Raw genomic sequence first — 19,736 nt, 5'->3', positions numbered from 1 at the left:
AATACAGAGAAACATCTCTAGATGAGTTCATGAAGAAAGTCATGGAGGAATCCCTCAGCAGTAAAAATGGCCACCTGGACCTGTTTGTCCGCTTCCTTCATGGTCTCACTGTGGAGTCCAACCAGAGACTCTTAGAAGATCTGCTGGGTCAGACAGAGAACAGTCCAGAAACCATCCAGAGAATCATCACCAACCTGAAGGAGATGAACATTGAATATATCTCTCTTGACAGAAGCATCAACATCTTCTACTGTCTGGTGGAGATGAACGACGTCTCATTTTATCAGGAGATCCAACGGCTGCTGGATTCAGGGAAGGAGCTCTCAGTGACTGACTGTTCAGCTCTGGCCTTCATGCTGCAGATGTCAGAGGTTCTGGATGAGTTGGACCTGGAGAAGTACAACACATCATATAAAGGACGACGGAGACTGGTTCCAGCTGTGAGGAACTGCAGAAAGGCTCGGTGAGTCCAGATGTTTTCATTGTGTGAATGCTGATTCAGCTCTATTGTCCTCCTGTTTCTTCTTCTTCTTCAAGTTGCTTCTGGATGTTTTTGGTCTTTAACTTCTTCCTTCATCCTCTGGACTATTTCAGCCATTCAACCATCTAAACATTCAGCTCATCCAGGACAGCTGCAGCTTCTGGTTTTAGACATTTTGATCATTTTAAAAATATTTAACTTTTTATCAGTTTTCATGTTTAAATGAATAGAAAACCCTGAACTCTAGAAAAAAATCTATTTTGTCTGAAAGATCCAATCAGCCAGAGAGACTTTTACACTTTAAACTCCTCTTCACTCATTGAGCCGCTACTCCTTTTAGGATCTTTGTCTTTTTTTAAATTATAAAATCACTGTTTAGGTTTGATGGACACTTTAAAATAACCCCAATAATTGCTGCTGTTGTCATGGAAACCAGTTAGAAACTTAGTGAACCAACTTTTCCTCCTCCCACTAGTTTCCTCTGAGTTTGTAAATGAGAGCAAAATGTGGTGATTGTTGTCTGGCTCCAGAAAAAGTCCTAGTTTCTGTCAGATCCTCCCAAAGCTCTGAGAACTCTGCTTCCAGAGCTGGAACCATTTTCCTCATCAACTCTTCATCTGCAGCTTTTGTTGAAGCTGTTAGCCATGAAGACCTGGAGAGACATGAGCTTCAACTCTTTAGACATCCCAGCCTCTTCTAGTTACTGGAGAACTTTCACTGCTTCACCATGAAAAATGCTGCTGGACCCAAACGCTCTGTTTTGGTCTTCAGCTCTTTAGGAGTTTAGCAACAATTTCTTCTAACATCCAAACCTTTGTTCCTCTGAGCCAAACGGTCTAGTCCAAGTCCGAGCTGTGAGCAGTTCCTCCTCCTCTCCATCATCTCCAGTAGTTTCCTTCATCAGCTCAGTCAGCCTCTTCATCAGCTGCTTCAGCTCCTTTGAGGCTCTGATGCTGCAGCTCCATCAGATGCTGCAGAGAAAACTGAACTTTCCTTCACAGATGATAGAAGATCTTCAACATCTGACTGCAGCTGAAGGTCTGAGGACATGAAGCCTGGACCAGAACCAGAACCAGAACCTGGACTTTAACCAGGAACTGCACAGATTCTCTGTGGGGTCAAACTCAGTAAATTGAAGATCAGATGTTGATCAGATGATGACATCACTGTTATCATATTTTACTCTGTTTATTATCCAGATTGATTTCATTAGAACTGAATTTATTTCTTCTCTAATCACAGACTTGGTGGCTGGTTTTTCCAAAAGGATGAATGTGAAGTTTTGGCCTCGGCTCTGAAGTCCAACCCAGATCTGACTGAACTGGAAATAAATCAGATCAACATAAATGAAGGTGGAGACTCTGTTCTGAAGCCTCTGGTTGAGATCCTGGAGAGTTCAGTCAGTAAAGTGAAGAATCTGGGGTTTGTTTTCTTTATTTATACAATAAAATCCTTCATTTATACTTTAAACATTAGTTTAATTAATTATTTTATTCTAATATATTTTATTTTATAACAACCTGTTTAAATGTCAGAATAAAATCTCTAAAACTTTTTACCTTATATATTATTTTTTCCTTATTTCAGACTTTGAGATTATTGAACTTTGTTTTTCAGTTTTTTACTTTAAAATGTTTTTTACTGATGAACAAAATGAGTAAAATAATTCAAATGATGTAAATTAATGATGGAGATGTTTCAGTTTGGTTTGGTAAAGATTCAGATTGTTTTATTTCTCATTTCTGATTCTCATCTTTACATCCAGAATGAAATGTTGTTCCTCCAGAGTCGAGCCACAAACACTGACAAGTTCAAATCATCATTAATGACCAAATCTAAGAAATGACTGATTGTAGAAAAGCAAATCTAGATGAAATGAATGAAAGTGAGGTTTGCAGCAGCAGCAGGTTCCTCAGCTTTGTCCTGAAGCTGTGGTTCTGTTGGGCCGGGTCAGAGAGGAACCGTCCTCTTCAGTCTGACAGCTGTCAGTCGGTTGGAGCCTCGTCTCTGTGATGATGCTTCATCAGGTCACGTCTCCTTAGGAAATAATGGCCTCCATTGGCTTTCAGCAGCTTTAATAAGAACCCAAGGCCATTAATGAAGAAACTGAGTGGTTCTGATCCAGTTACCAAGTCGGGTCTCCAGCTGATGATCAGGAACCAGCAGAAATAGCTCAACTCATCCAGGCTGATAGAAAACTTTGAGTTTCTTTTTGATCAAATGTTCTGGTTCTGCTGGTTTGGACTCTTTAAACCAGTTTGACTGGATCAGATGTTAGAATCAGTTCATCATGTTTCTTTTACATTCAGGGAAATTAATTTTCTACATTTTTATTATTTATTTGTTCATATTTCAGTTTTAACCTGCATCCTGTTGGCTTCAGCTCACATCTTTTATTCTTTATTCAGATTGCATGAATGCAGGTTGTCAGAGACCAGCTGGACTTCTCTGTTCTCAGCTCTGAAGTCCAACCCGACCCATCTGACAAAACTGGTGTTGAACTGGACCAACCTGGGAGATTCTGTAGTGAAGGAGCTCTGTGGTTTTCTACAGACTGAAGGCTGCAGACTGGAGACATTGGAGTATGTAATTATATAATTATTGATATTTCTGTGAATAATTATATATAATTGATCATAAATCAAATTAATTTCTTCTGTTCTAATAAATATTTTGTGAGTTTGTTCCTGGACTTGGATCCAGAGTTTAATTTAGTCCCTCTGTGTAACTGAGTTGGACCTGCTGATCTGAGGTCAGAACAGGACAGCATTCGGACCCCCAGTGTGTAGAAATCCCCCTCATGTGAAGAAGGTCAAAGGTCATTCAACCCAGTCTAGAAAAGTGAATTCCTGGAATCTGACAGGAACAAATCAATAATCAATGATTGATGCTTCAACACTTTGATCAGAACCTGGAATGATTTTACTGACTAAAATCCTCCAACACAACATGACCCAGTACCAGGTTCTGGTTCTGGTTCTGGTTCTGAAGTCAGCAGGTCTTTATTGAAGCAGCAGCTTGTTGGCATTAATATTGATGAGAATCTTTAACTGGTTCTGTTGGACTGGTTAACCTGCATCCTGTTGGCTTCAGCTCACATCTTTTATTCTTTATTCAGATTGATTCTCTGCAGTTTGTCAGAGACCAGCTGGACTTCTCTGTTCTCAACTCTGAAGTCCAACCCGACCCATCTGACAGAACTGGACCTGAGAGGAAACAACCTGGGAGATTCAGATGTTCAGCAGCTGAAGGATCTTGTAAAGACTTTAATGTAAGTAAATGTTTGTAGTGAGTCCAGCTGCTGTCAGCATATTGAACTAAACCCAGTTAGCATCAAAGCAAAGATCCAGTGTTCCCAGTAAAGCTGCAGCTTCTCAGTGGGAGGAGAATGGTTCAGGCTTCCTGATTGGACACAGAGACAGCAATCAGCCAATCAGAGGAGCAGCAGCTTGCTGTGTTCCTGCGTTTGTATTGGTGTGAAGATGAGTGTTGTTGCTGTGTCCATGTCTCCAGGAAGTCCAGCTGGACTCCAGCGTCCAGCCGTCCAACATGTCTAGAGACAGTGGTCCTCATCCATCAAACTGTGGCAGCAGCAGATCTGATCTCAGATCTGTTTGTTCTCTCAGTTCAACAGGAAACAACTGATCGGGTTCATCTTGGTCACAGCTCTGAGATCAGTCTGACTGCAGCCTGGAAACCATCTAGTGGATGTGCTGCGTCACTGACTGCTGCTGGAGAGAGGCTGGAAACACTCACTGATCTGCTCTCTCCTTCCTTCTTCTCTCTGCAGGTTCGATGATTTTGATTATTCTGATTATACTGACTTGTCCGACTGATGATCCCAGTAAAGTAGAGAATGGTCTCAGTGTCCTGCTGATCCTCAGAGGTTGAAGCTGCAGCAGTTTGAGTCTAAAGAGACTCTGACTGGATCATGATGATGACCTCTGACCTCCAAGGTTTTCCTCCCGTTTATTTTCTCGTGTCTGTCATTTAGTGTCTGATATTGTTTGTCTCTTTGGATCAATAAAGATCCAATTCAAACTGGGCTCCATTTAGAGGCTTCATGGAGTTTTGATCTGAACTGGATTCAACTGGAAAGTTGATCTTTTTTCTCTCTGATTCATTTTCATCCTGGAACCAGAAATGGTCTGAGAATGGAAACATGGGAATCATTTTCAGTTCAGCTTTGAAGCCATGAAAGACACTTCAAACCTCTTTTCTCTGCTGCTTCTTCCTTCTGCTGACATGAAAATGTTCCTCAAAGCTCCACAGATAAAAAGATGCTTTACTGGAAACTGCAGAGAAACTTCAGCTTCCATCAGAGAAACCAGTTTAACCAGTTTAGAACTGGATGTCCTACAGAAACTCTGATCTTAGAGCAGTTTTCAGGAACATGTGGAACCTGGAAAAATAAAGATTTTATATATTTTATGTTCATTGTAAAAGCTAAATCTTGAAGTTTTACGTCATCATTGATTCTCAGCTTTAATTTCTCTCAGTTTGTTTTGGTTTTTACTTTTTTAACTCCATATTTCATGTTTTGAGTTTTCTAGAGAACTTCAGGCTCTTTACTGTGATTTTACTGATTTATTCAAACCTCAGAGAATCACTGGGATAATGTGCTGATTGGTTCATGTTTGATTTTCATAATTCTTCTAATGCAATGTGGGTTGCTGGATGTTTAACAACCAAATAAAGTTTTTAAAAAATCTTTGTGTATTTTTATGCAGCTGACTGTGTACACATATAATAACTAAACCTTCATTTTAATCCTCCAGGCCATTTTGCTGTATTATAAGTTTTCACATTTAGTTTCACAGCTTAAATTAGTAAAAGCAGAAACATCTCAAGTTGATTTCAGCTTTAAGCTACTAATTTAGCCAGCAGTTTATTTTTGCAGTATTCAGACTGAAGATGTTTTTTTTAATAAAACAGATGAGAATCAATCTTTTCAATCAAAACTCGATTAATTAAATCAGCTATTGAATTAGAATAATAACTTGTATAAAACTGCCATTTCTGTCTGGTTAATGGTGCAGCAGATCCTGCAGGGGGCGCTCTGGGGCCTCAGTGTTCAGGTCGGTTACAGTCTCATCTCCCAGACTCCTGAATCTTCTGGTTCCTTCCTGAAATGATTTCCTGCAATAAAATGTTGGTTGGAAATGAGCAGAAAACTGAGAAAAACCTGAAAAAGTTCAAATCTGACCTAAAGTTTTACAGCTCAACTCATACAAAGGAAAACATGAAAATAAAGGTGTTTATTGTCACCTGGAAGGAGGCGGAGCCTCAGCTGGGTCAGGGGGCGGAGCCTCAGGTGTGTCAGCTCTAGTCAGGTTTGGATCAGAACCGGTTCAGACTCCATGCAGCAGCAGAGCAGAGTCTGTATATTTTTGTTATTTAATAAATTATCTTAAGAAAACGAAATTGATAGAAAGGATATAAGGTTTCTTTTCTTTTTCTTTTTTTGGGGGGTTGGGGGAAAATATATGTAGCATCCCGATCCACACTCCATTCCAGTTCATGGCGGTAATGCACATCAATAAGTTGCTTGCCAACCGCCAAAAAAGAAGAAGAAGAAGAAGATCAGCGTCTGGATCAGGTGAGTGTTCACTTCTTGTTTTGCTGATGTTTTATTTACAATGTTTCAATGTGAAATTAATCCACAGCATAAACAACTAAGCAGGTGTAAGTGAACCAGGGTGTGATATTATTTAAAACAATGTGGTTGCAAGGAAGTAAATTTGGTAAGACTTTATTTGAAGGGGTGCAAGAAAAAAGGACATAGGATTCTTTATAAATGTTGAATTAGGTTTGAATTAGGTCCGCTGTATTTTATATTTCTGTTTTTTTGTCAATGTTTTTGTAGCGATCTGGACAGGTAATGTCCTGTTCTGCAGTGCCGGGGGGCCAGACGGGTGTAAAGATAATTTTCTGGACCCGGACTCAGACCTCAGAGACGCAGAGTGATGGATCCTCTGGGGAGTCAGAGGCAGGAGGCTGAAATGAAGTGAGCTCTGCTACGTGAGCGCTGAGGATTAGAACAAGCAGAAACTATTATTAGTGGTTTATTGTGTTGCTGAGCAGAAACTTGGTGCAGCTTTGGCTATTTTATAAAAGTCTTTATAGATAAAACTGAATCTGATCAACTTGAAAATCTTTATTAATTTAATGAAATAGTCATGGAAAAAAAATCTTGAAATGTTTAAACATAAATAATCTTTAAACTGAAATGTGAACTGGTTGTTATTTTCCATTTATTTCCTGGTAGTGATGATCAGACAGGATTCTTCTCATTAGCAACACACCTCTGCTGTGAGAGGGGGCGGAGCCTCAGGTGGGTCCGGTTCAAGTTCTGGAGAATCGGGTCCAATTCGTTCCGACTCGGTTTGTGTGAACAGAAGGAGAAGCAAAGATCTGATCAGGTGAGTTTTAACTCCACATTCTTCTGGTTTCCAGTCCTGACTGGGTTTTCTCTCTTTGAGCTGCTGGACAGAACCAGAACCAGAACTGGGCCTGGTTCTGGTTCTGGTTCTGGTTATGATGCAGAACTGCAGCACCTGGTTTCAATCAGGAACTCTGATTTTCTCTGAGTTTTCATCTGTAACCCAGACAACAAGCTGAGTTTGCTCCCAGTTTCATAGTGGAGTCAAACTGGTACCAGTAGGTTCTGAGTGTTTGTGGCCCGGCTGAGATATCTGGGTTCCTGATTGGTGGATGGAAAATATTTCAATATGAAGTCTATAATTTATTGATCAGAGAGGATTTCTCTGGGCTTTTATCAGTAGAAAATCCAGATTGAATCAGACATTTTGGATCAAATGCGTTACTTTATGGACTTTCTTTAATATGGAAAACTTGACCTCTTTCTGACCATCGCTCCATTTCTGAGTCTTTCTGGTTTTAAATGTTTGCTCATTAGAAAATCATAAAATTGTTGGTTGAATCACAGCAATAATTTCCACAGCTGTTTGCCAACTTGCTAGGAAAGTTGTTTTATGTATTTTATATTTGAGTCACTGAATACAATCACGGACATTTCAAATATCCATGTTTTTCCTTTACTCTGATTTTGTTTTAATGAGGAAAATCAAAGTCCCTGGTGAATTAATGAATGAAACGTATTCATACCCCTTTAAATTTCTCACTCTGTTTCATTGCAGCCATTTGCTAATCTCAGAAAAGTTCATATTATTTCTCATTAATGTATACTCAGCATCCCCTCTTGACAGAAAACATACAGAATTGTAGAAAGCTTTGTAAATTTATTAAAAAAAGAAAAACTGAAACATCACATGGTCATAAGTATTCAGACCTTTTGCTCAGTAGAAACCCCTTTTTAGCTTGTACAGCCATGAGTCTTCTTGGAAATGATGCAACTAGTTTTTCACAGCTGGATTTGGGGATCCTCTGCCATTCCTCCTTCAGAACCTCTCCAGTTCCATCGGGTCGGATGGTGAATGTTGGTCATAGAGTTGGATGCAGGCATGCATAACAAATCACATTTTATTTTAAATATATTTACATTTTTCAAGAGTACATTGCCAATATACTATTACAGAATTGTACAAATTGTCAATACATTCAAAATTTGCAGACAACATGCTTATGAAAATTAGTACAATGAAACAATAGGTACACTTTAGAGGAAATGTGAAAAATATTTAACCAAGGACAGAGTATTGTTTTAATTTAATATCACAGTATTCCAGTATTATTGCAAACATACTGACATTTCTCCTTCCTAAGAACAGTGAGGATCAACGGCAGAACATTCCCATTCACTGCACTTTACAGAAACCTACAAAAAAGAACATTTGTATTTTAAAGAGTACAGAAAAATGGCAAAGAAAAAAGTCTGACTTACAATTTTAAGACGTAGCGGACTCGCTATGCATGTGACATCATCAGAACTGATGATGATTGGGACCGGATGCCTGGGCTGGGAAAACATTTCTAGGTTACTTCTTTACCTGTTTATGTTAGAAGTAGAAAAAATAGTCAGCAATATGATAGAATCAGTTGATGTTGAGGCATCAACTATGAAGCTGTTTTCAGTGAGGTCTTAAGGGAGACAATCTACCATCAAATCTTTCCATCCATGATCTGAACACGTTGATCCCTGCAGGGTGGTGAGGGGGGCCGGTGGGGCCCAGCTCCAGCTGTCACCAGACGAGAGGCGGGGTTCACCCTGGACAGGTCACCAGTCCATCGCAGGCACTGAAAGCTAACAATGAATAAAACGTATGAAAGAGAAATGATAAATTAACAAGGAGAATAAATGATGTCCAATTATTTTAAAATCAAATCATGTTTATTAATTGCAGTGATTTATAATTGCTGACGTCAGAGACTCAGAACCTGGTTTTAGAGGAAGAATTGAGCTGAATCAGGAAAACTGAAGTATATTTTGAGGTTGTCAGTAACATTCCTCTGTGGGATCCAAAAGTCAAGATTCTGAGAGTAGCGTTGTTGTCTTGTAATAGGAAGGGCGTAGGTTCGATTCCATCTTCCTCTTGCCACATGTCAACGTGCTTTGGCACCACTGTTTGTATATGTTGGACCTCCCAGCTGTGGTGTTTATCTGTATATGGCAGCCTGAGTCTGTTGAATGTGTAGGTCACTCATAGCACAAAGGCTTCAGCCTGGATGTATTATTGAGTTTTAAATATATAACAAGTTTTCAGACTCTACACTGGTTTCCAAAATATAAACTCTCCAGCTTTTATTTAGCAGCTGAACCAAAATCTGCAAAATAAAAATCCAACTGTTTTGTCAGTTGATCCGAATCTCCGACCGCAGAGTGTCCTTGCTTTAAATTCACTTAAATGGATCCATGATTAGCTGTAACAATTGATATTTGAGAAATATTTATTTTAGAGGTAAAAACAATACAGTAGGTTTTTTTTTGAATAAATGTTAATAAAACACATGGAGGCCAGATTTGCTCCATTAGGGCTGCAAAAATCCTTAAGAGGGCCACAAACGGCCCCCGGGCCACACCTTGGACACCCCTGCTATTAGCATTTCATGCTATGAGCTCAAAATCCAGGCGACAGAGACGCTTTTCCACATTAGCTGCCCTTCAATTCACAAAATAATTACACAATTTCAAAACTAAATGATCTTAATGGAAACACTGTGATTTAAAAAAGAAAGTTTTGCTGTTGGGGGCCGTATTGAATTTAGTTTATTTCTTAGTTTATTTGATTTGGTCTCAACAAATGGGTGGCAGAGCGCATCGTCTCGGTACGTAGCTGGTACATGTTTCTGTGTGTGACGAACGAAGGTGTCAAATCACAAAAGCCATAAAAGGCTGGGCAAGGTCAGAGTTCATCTGTTAAACTGGATGAAAATCAAGACATAAACTACAAGCTGGAGTTTAGACATTTTAAGCGTCTTTGTTCCTGCCACTTTACACCTGTCTTTTATTTCACAACACTAAACGCTGCTGCGGTACAAAGACCGGACAGAAATTGTGAGAAAATCCTCTGAATACCTTCAGAAAACCTGGAGAGCTATTGATCAAATCTAATGTAGAATACAATAAAATCTGCTGCCATTAGAAGGAAAGTTGGGAGAGCTTTAAAACTTCTGTAAAGTAAAATAAAAACCACTTAGAGGAGAACAGCAGCCAAACCAGAGTGCTGTCATTATGTAATGTATCAGAAAAAACATTAATCTGCCAATAAAAAAAAAATTTAATGCATCTTTATTTTCCCTAGCTTTATAAGAAATTAATTAATGCAAGCTTAAAGGTTGATGGCTTATGGATTATAAAAAATACTTATTTTTGGGAAATTAATAATGAGAGGAAAGACGGTTAGTTTTAATTTAAACTATATGATGGCGGAGTTTGAGAAAGAGCGGGAGTTTTTAAAGAGACAGAGACCCAATTTCAAGGTGTTAAATGACTAAGTCCAATTATGTAAGTTACATTTGATATATTTTGCATTTTTTTATAACTGATGCTAAGATTATGTGCCTGTAAAAGACATAATTCTGCTCCTTTCAAGGTGAATCAACCAAAAACTGAGGAAATGAGAAAAAAGAAATAATGTTCCTCAGTGACCTAAAACAGAGAAAGTTTAATCTGATTCATTTCAACCTGAGAAAAATAATATTTATCTCTTTTTTAGTGTAAATATGTTTTCAACCTCCTGAAGTGTTTAGTTGCATAATTCAAAGCAACCTGCCGTAACTCTGCGTTTCTCTCGGCTTCGATGTGTTTCTAGATGTTCTTTGACTCAAGCAGTTCTTTGTATTACAAATGCATCAAAGTTCATCTTGCAACTTAATTATAAGCTCTAGATAATAGTTTCTCTTCAGATTTTCAGCCGGTGTGAATATATACTGATGGTTTCAGCCGATCGTGACTTATCTCATCTCAAGCAGCCATTAAACTCCAATTATTACTAAAAGAAGCACATAATCTGGTTGCTGCTGCTGCTAAACTGCAGAAGCTGCAGATGGTGAAAGGTGAAGCTGAGGTGAAGGCTGCTCTGTTTCTCTCTGTCGTCCCAGAGACACCATCGTTTCTCCTCTTCCTCCTCTTCCTCAGACATCGCTGCAACCGAAGGGGAAACGCAGCAGGAGGCCAGAGGAACATCAACAGTACGAGGGATTAAAGCGTCTTTGTGTCCTTTTTGCCAGCAGATGGCATCGAGGAACTCGTTCAGGAAGTTTTAGTCACTCTCGGTTTTCCAGGAAGTTTTTTTGCACAATTTTCCTCCGAGATAATTAGCAGGAAACAGCTGTCTCGATTTGGTGAGTCACAGTTTTTCACTCCAAATTCTGGGTTGTTTTTTATTCGGAGGGAGAGCTGCAAATATTTTTATCCACAGGAAATACCTGATAAATATGCTGAATGTAAAATTAGAGGAGAAAATCAGAGCGAAGCTGCAGCTTCTCTTCTCTGAATGGAGCTACAGCGACATCTGCTGGGTCTTAAAGGAATATTGGGAATTGCAGTATTTTGCACCAATGTTATGTTATTTTTTTTCACATTTCTTCTATCGAATGTTGGTTCCTGGGTGTTTAATGAGACAATAAAGTTTTTAATAATGTTCTTTGTGTTTTTTCTATGTAGCTGTTTGTGTACAAATATAGTAACAACACCTTTATTTTAGTCCTCCGTTATGTTTAGGTTTCTGTATTCAGATCAACAAAGAAATAAAGTATAAAATTAAAAACTTTCATCTTTATTTAGTAAAGACGGAAGCATCCTGTTCAGTTGATCTAGATTTTAAAGCTTCTAATTACGGCAGAAATTTATTTTGCGTTATTCAAACTGAAGATGTTTAAATAAAATACATGGGAACATTTTAATTAATACAGTTTTTTTCCTTGAAAGCTTCTTTGTTAAGCTTCTTTAAACTAGAACTGTACTGTTATTATATTTTCCGGTGTTTTATTTTGAAAGACCTCACAGGAAGTGTGTTTATAATTTTTACAGCTTAATCGTAGGTTCTCACTTCTATCTCACTGATTCCCAGTGAGATAAATGAAGACAGATTCTTCTCCTGGGTTCATTTCAATGTTTTATCTGTCAGTGTGAACTAGAAGCAGCTCCACAGAGATGAAAACAGCCGCAGAGACTCTGAGCGGAGCTAACGATGCTAACGATGCTAACAGGCTCCAGCAGCAGCTTCAGAGGAGCTGTGGCTCCTAAACTGGAGCTTCAGCTCCAACAGAGCTGAATCAAAGCTCTACAACTCTGGTTTAGACGATAAGATGCTGAGCTTCCGGTCTGAAGGTAGGAAAATATTTATGAAAAGTTAAATTATCCTGGAAACAGTCAGAATGATGTTGATGTTTTAGCTGCAGAGCCGCGAACTGAACTATTATTATCAGAGCAGGGCGGGTTTTGCCCTCTAGTGGACACAGACGGTAACTACAGCTACTTGATAAAGTTAGAGCGTTTACAAACCACATTCACTTCCTGTGAGTACTTTCACATTAAGAGCGATATAAACGAGTTAATTTTCTCAATTAGTTTTCATATTAAATAATAAATTTTACTTTTCTTGTTTCCTTCCTGAAAAGCAGGAAATTAAACTCTGCTGAGGTTTTGCACCACCACCGTATAATATTGTTATTTCTGTAGACAGTCTTTAAAAACACATAAAAGTATTTAAATGACATTAACATCAGCAGCATAATATTGTATGTGTAATACATTTATTTACAGATTAATTCAGTTCTACAAAAGACTGCAATTAACTAAGTAATATTAAGTACTAATAATTTAAACTTTATTAACTTTTTATATTTAATTTTTCTCTATTAGCCCCTTTCATCCTGCTTGATGCTCCTATCGCAGGTGATTGAATTTTATTTCAAACACATTTTTATTATTTATATTTTTCAGGCCTTGAGTCTCAAAATTTCCCACAGTGAATCGTTTTTGGAGGATTTTTATAGAATAAGTTTTATTTTCCATGTACTAACCCTGCAGTGACTCTTATTTAACATTAATGTAAGCTGATTTGATTTGGCCTGATAAAAGTGAAAATGAGATCAAATAAACTGTAATTAATATGAAGAGGAATATCTGTAGTTGCGATAGTTCACCACCAGAGGGCAGTGAGCGCTCATAATCCTCCATCAAACGCCTGTTAAACTGCAGTTTGTTCTGCTGGTTTTCTGCCGAATCCATGAAAAAAGCTGCTCAGCTTCAGATCTGCTTCACTAACAGCAAAACAGAAATACTGAAGCTTTTCCATCTTCACTCTAGTTTTTTCACTCTGTTAAATCTGACTGAACTATTAATGTTTATTCAGATGAATCAAACTTTGGCTCTAGAGGAAAACACAAGTTATGTAACTTCCTGTGAAAATAGAAACTGAAACCAACTTTGGTCTCCTTCAGATCAGCCTCCATTTTGAGCTGCAGGATGGAAATAACTTGCTGACTTGTTACTAGAGGTAAGTGTTGCCGCTCCGGGTCCCTCCGTGTCTCTCGGCTCTCTGGAGCCTTTCTAACCGATGAACCCACCGAGGCTTCCCGGGGCCTCAGTCACCTCGGCCTGGGTCGCTCGGCTCTCATAGGGCCTGGTCCCCGCAGCAGCGCTCTGTTTACTTTATTGAAGGCCTGATCTAGAAAGGAATTAGATCAAATGAAAAACTTTATTGTGAGACGTTGCTGCTTATAAAGTGATGCTAAGTGAGGTTACATTATGCGACTATAAGGAACAAAAAGAGAAATATTGAACACATTATAAACACACAGCTCAGTTACTGCGCAGTTAACCTGGTGAATGATCAGCTATGATCTACCATGACAGCAGCATCTAAAGCTGATCTGTTTGTGTGGAGCAATAATGAACTTTTCAGATTTAATCTAAATAAACTGAGAACTTAATGTAACTTTTACAGTCCATCAGTTCTTGCTGCAGCGACTCTCTCTGGTGTTTTAACCTAAAAAGCAGAACTAAAACATTGTAAACTAGTTTCTCTGCTTGTTGAAATCAGCAGGAAGTGAATCACATCACTCCGTCCCTCATCAGTCTGGGGTTCAGCAGAAACTGATGTTTCTCTTGTCTGTGGATCAGAACCGGCTTTAAGCCGTCCACAGATTTCCTCTCTTCCTCCTCACTGAGTTTGGTCTTTTTCCAGGTTTTCCTCTTGTTGCTCCTTTCAGCAGGAAGAAACTCTTTGTCTCTCAAAGCTCTGCTGGAAAAATGCATCCAGATCCAGACTGACTCTTACCTGAAAGGTTGCTGTGTTTAGCAATCAGTATCTGCAAAATCGGAATCGATCAGCCAGAAAACTGCAGTCGGTTCAACCCTAAAAATAACAAAACTTTTAAATGGAGCAATAATAATAAAATAAATAATTTCACAAACGTTTTAGATCAGTTGTAACAAACTAGTTTCTAACTAAAAGAGTTGCATTAATGTGTCTCTTTATTTTGAAGTTCAATCAGATCAATAGACTAAATATGTTTCAGGCCTCGCTGAGTGTTTGGGGGCTTCATCCCCCTATTGAAGCAGCTGTTTACCCATGATTCCTTGCAGTGGGTCCAGCTGGTACCTCAGCTGGATGCTGTGGTCCCTGAAAGCTGCTTTGTGTCTCTTGAGCTGAGAGGAAATCCTGCTGAGCTGCACACAGAGGCTGACATGTTGCTGAGATCCCAGCTGGACCCGGTTCTGTCTGGAGGAGAGCTGTGGACCCGACCTGAGCTGCTGCTCCCTCAGAACCTTCTGCTCACTGACTCCCTCCGTACAGAGCTACAATAGAGTCATGATGCGTTCAAGTCCACTGGGAGCTAAATAAGTTCACTAGTTCATAGGAAATGTTCACTCATTCATTCAAATGATTCACTCTGATCCTCTGAACACATGATGGGAACCAGCTTTCTGCTTCACAGGACAGTTACTGGAACCGGATCACTGGACTGACTGGTTCTGGTTTCTCTCTCCAAACGGCCAGAAGATGGAAGATCAGGACAGAGCAGAACCTCCAGGACCCATCAGTCCATCTGTGAGGAGTGATTGGTCCAAAGATGATCCTCCAGAGTTCAGTAATGAACCTGAACCATCAGACAGAAAGTAAGAAACCATTTTCTAACTGATTCATGTGAATCTATATAGATATAAAATAAAAGATATTAACTGGTTGATCTTCAGTGTTTTAATAAACAGTAACTTAATTTTCTGAGATATTAATTTAAAGTTAGTCATGAAGGATGTTGGTCAGTAAATCAGAGTTTGAATGAAAGTCTGAATGAATCAATGATGAAAATGTTGCATGAAAACAAAAACAACCAACAATGTGAGGAGCAACGACTCAGATTGTCTCTAAACCCAGTGAAGCACTGGAGCTTCCAGACTGGGAACACTGGTATCAGTCATGATACCAGATATGATACAATGAAGAAGTTCACACCAGAGATCATCAATGATCTCAGGTTCTGTTCTGACCCAGTTCTGGTCTCTAGTTTGTGGTGGACCTTCATGAACATGTTCAGCTCCAGCCTGTTGATAGTGAAATATTTCACTGATGAAGAAATGTCTTTACAGGAGCTGTGAGTGTGAAGAAAGACCCAGAACAGGAGCTGAACGGCCGACAGCCAATCAGAGCAGCTGTTCTCCAGGTGAGACTGAACTCCTCCAATCAGAGCCTCCTGTCGTCTCTGTTGGACCAGATCCACGTCTTTAGTTGAGATTTGGAAATTTAAGGTTTAAAAGTCTTTTAGTGATCAATTATTTCAGCTGGTGTAACTGGAACTCATGTGCTGGTAACTCTGGTTAACTTGGTCCTCATTTAATTGGAGCCTGTTCAGAAAAATAAACAATTAATTTTATTCTGAAGGGTCGCTTTGCACCATAACCCATGCCACCAGCTCTAGTGAAACACTTTATAGGATCAATATGATGAGTCATCACAGGGTTCAGAGGAATGAAATGCAGACAGGATGAATAAAGAGATCATCAATCAGATAATGGTTGTGTAATAATTGATTATTTGTGGGCAGATCCAGGTTTTAATTTTGACATTTAATCTGTTAAGCAATTAATATATTATTCAAGTGTTTTATGTGTTTTCAGAAAATGACTAAAGGGCAATTCCACATAATTTCTCACTATCTTGAGCATCTTTAAGCTGATCTACTTCAAAAACTAAAATACTTAAAGACTTCGAATCTGCTGTAGGTTCTTAGTTTCGTCTTAATTACAGAATATTTAAAACCAGCTGTGAGGTTTTTAGAAACATATTTGATTTGTGAACTTCAATACAGGAGGACATATGGCTAATTTATTATCTCAGATGCAAAGACTTGCTGTGTCTTTTATTCCAACATTTGGTAACAGAGAACCTAAACCTTAGAGACTGAGATGAAGACTTGGTGATGATGATAAAGAAAGGAGGAAAAAAAGTGATGAAAATGTTTGTTAATCAGTCAATATTTTCATCACAATATTCACCAATAATATTGAGAGTTAACAGCTCCTTGATGACCTTCTATCAGATCGCGTCTTTAAACATTCAGAGATAGAAGGTAAACTTGAGAAGAACCAAACCAGAGCAGACAAGGACTGCAACAAAATAGATGCTGTGATGAAGAAGAACAGAGAGCCTGCAGATTGATGGTCAAACATCTTCAGCACATGGATGAATTGAAGGTTTCAATTAATTTCCGTTTTTGGGATTGCTTTTTCTTATATTGTGCCTCCATATCTGGCTTGTCTTTATTTATTATCGTAGCTGCTTCAGGTTTGCTTTTGTTACATTGTGCAGCCGTGTTTCCTGGCCTATTCGCTCGTCGGTTTACGGGTCAAGAGTGGCGATTTCAGCTCGACCTGACCGAGTCCTGTGAGCGTGAGATGCTGGGTGTCTGGGGTCACTCTGGAGGCTATATGTGCAGCAGCCTCTTGGTCATCCCCAAATACCTTTGCTGGGTTTTACAGGGTTAACTGGGCCACCTTTCACCTGGGATCCTATCCCAGCGCTCATCATCATCCCAGTGAGGTGGGCATGTTTTCGGGGTTGTTTCTTTTCTGTGTGTGATTTCTCAGGACTCTGTCGGTAATCGTCATCCAGTGCTTTAATCACCGCCTCTGGTGGTCATCTGGGATTCATAGAACCGTAGTTACAGTCGTGACTTTCGTTCTTCTTACCATGCAGAGTTTTTATAAAATTTGGGCTTTTTATTTATTGATTTACTTTTTTCTCATCCATTAAAGCTGATGCACAAATTGTCTCTGAGAATATCAAAAAATTATTGTTTTCCTTATGTTCAGCTGAAGTGTCTCCTCTCCTGTCTTTGTCTCTTTCTTCAGATTTTGATATTCGGTGTCAGAGTGACCATAAAGCATCTCTGAAGAAGAAGTTCCAGAGTCTCTCTGAAGGCGTCGCTGAACCTGGAAATCAAACCGTTCTGAACCAGATCTACACAGAGCTCCACATCACAGAGGGGAAAACTAGAGAGGTCAACCAGGAACATGAGGTCAGACACATTGAAACAGCATCCAGGAAACAAGAAACAATCAGAAGAGAAGACATCTTTAAAGTCCCACCTGGAAGAGATGAACCAATCAGAACAGTGATGACCATGGGAGTGGCTGGCATTGGGAAAACACTGTTAACACAGAAGTTCACTCTGGACTGGGCTGAAGGCAAAACCAACCAGAACATTGATTTCATATTTCCATTCACTTTCAGAGAGCTGAATATGTTGAATGAAGAAAAGTTCAGCTTATTAGGACTGATTCATAAATTATTTTCTAAAACCAAAGAAATCAGCAGCTTTGAAACGTTCCAGGTTCTGTTCATCTTTGATGGTCTGGATGAAAGTCGATTTACTCTGGATTTCAACAACAATCCGATCCTGACTGATGTTACAGAGTCCAGCTCAGTGGATGTTCTGGTGACAAACCTCATCAGGAGGAAACTGCTTCCCTCTGCTCTCCTCTGGATAACCACACGACCTGCAGCAGCCAATCAGATCCCTGCTGAGTGTGTCGGCATGGCAACAGAGGTCAGAGGGTTCACTGACCCCCAGAAGGAGGAGTACTTCAGGAAGAGATTCAGAGATGATGAAGAGAAGGCCAGCAGGATCATCTCCCACATCCAGAAATCAAAAAGTCTCCACATCATGTGTCACATCCCAGTTTTCTGCTGGATCACTGCTAAAGTTCTGGAGGATGTGATGAAGACCAGAGAGGGAGAAAAACTGCCAAAGACTCTGACTGAGATGTACATAGCATTCCTGGAGGTTAACTTCGCAATCAAGAAGGAAAAGTATGATGGAGGAAAAAAGACAAGATCAATCTGGAGTCCAGAGAACAAGAAGCTGATTGAGTCTCTAGGAAAACTGGCTTTTGAGCAGCTGCTGGAGGGAAACCTGATCTTCTATGACGAAGAGCTCAAAAAGTGCGGCATCAACATCAAAGATGCTGCGTTGTTCTCAGGAGTGTTCACTGAAATGTTTAAAAGAGAGAGAGGGACGTGCGACATCTCCGTCTACTCCTTTGTTCATCTGAGCATCCAGGAGTTTCTGGCTGCAGTCTACATGCTCCACTGTTTCACCAGCAGGAAGTCAGAGGTGATCAAGACGTTCCTGGGAGAAAAATACAGAGAAACATCTCTAGATGAGTTCATGAAGAAAGTCATGGAGAAATCCCTCAGCAGTAAAAATGGCCACCTGGACCTGTTTATCCGCTTCCTTCATGGTCTCACTGTGGAGTCCAACCAGAGACTCTTAGAAGATCTGCTGGGTCAGACAGAGAACAGTCCAGAAACCATCCAGAGAATCATCACCAACCTGAAGGAGATGAACACTGATAGAATCTCTACTGACAGAAGAATCAACATCTTCTACTGTCTGGTGGAGATGAACGACGTCTCATTTTATCAGGAGATCCAACGGCTGCTGGATTCAGGGAAGGAGCTCTCAGTGACTGACTGTTCAGCTCTGGCCTTCATGCTGCAGATGTCAGAGGTTCTGGATGAGTTGGACCTGGAGAAGTACAACACATCATCAGATGGACGACGGAGACTGTTTCCAGCTGTGAGGAACTGCAGAAAGGCTCGGTGAGTCCAGATGTTTTCATTGTGTGAATGCTGATTCAGCTCTATTGTCCTCCTGTTTCTTCTTCTTCTTCAAGTTGCTTCTGGATGTTTTTGGTCTTTAACTTCTTCCTTCATCCTCTGGACTATTTCAGCCATTCAAACATCTAAACATTCAGCTCATCCAGGACAGCTGCAGCTTCTGGTTTTAGACATTTTGATCATTTTAAAAATATTTATCTTTTTATCAGTTTTCATTTTTAAAAGAATAGAAAACCCTGAACTCTAGAAAAAAATCTATTTTGTCTGAAAGATCCAATCAGCCAGAGAGACTTTTACACTTTAAACTCCTCTTCACTCATTGAGCCGCTACTCCTTTTAGGATCTTTGTCTTTTTTTATAAAATCACTGTTTAGGTTTGATGGACACTTTAAAATAACCCCAATAATTGCTGCTGTTGTCATGGAAACCAGATAGAAACTTAGTGAACCAACTTTTCCTCCTCCCACTAGTTTCCTCTGAGTTTGTAAATGAGAGCAAAATGTGGTGATTGTTGTCTGGCTCCAGAAAAAGTCCTAGTTTCTGTCAGATCCTCCCAAAGCTCTGAGAACTCTGCTTCCAGAGCTGGAACCATTTTCCTCATCAACTCTTCATCTGCAGCTTTTGTTGAAGCTGTTAGCCATGAAGACCTGGAGAGACATGAGCTTCAACTCTTTAGACATCCCAGCCTCTTCTAGTTACTGGAG

At 39.6% G+C, this 19,736-nt stretch overlaps 1 protein-coding gene and 3 long non-coding RNA genes across 4 annotated transcripts in view; all 4 read left to right on the top strand.

The window, feature by feature from the left end:
* Positions 1–19,736, top strand: part of LOC116716305 (uncharacterized) — a 110,794-nt gene that overhangs the window by 28,882 nt on the left and 62,176 nt on the right. The window lies entirely within an intron of this gene.
* Positions 425–3,632, top strand: LOC116715980 (uncharacterized). Its single transcript, XR_004338316.1, has 4 exons — positions 425–463; positions 1,724–1,903; positions 2,890–3,063; positions 3,600–3,632. It is a non-coding gene; the product is annotated as an uncharacterized LOC116715980 (long non-coding RNA).
* LOC116715993 (uncharacterized) lies at positions 6,852–11,546 on the top strand. Its single transcript, XR_004338329.1, has 2 exons — positions 6,852–6,903; positions 11,003–11,546. It is a non-coding gene; the product is annotated as an uncharacterized LOC116715993 (long non-coding RNA).
* Positions 11,931–13,609, top strand: LOC116715973 (uncharacterized). The gene is made up of 2 exons (XR_004338309.1): positions 11,931–12,233; positions 13,349–13,609. It is a non-coding gene; the product is annotated as an uncharacterized LOC116715973 (long non-coding RNA).

This window comes from Xiphophorus hellerii, chromosome 24, assembly GCF_003331165.1.
Source record: "Xiphophorus hellerii strain 12219 chromosome 24, Xiphophorus_hellerii-4.1, whole genome shotgun sequence".
NCBI lineage: Eukaryota > Metazoa > Chordata > Actinopteri > Cyprinodontiformes > Poeciliidae > Xiphophorus > Xiphophorus hellerii.
Note: the sequence above shows the minus strand (reverse complement) of the source record. Positions and strands in the feature narration are given on the sequence as shown.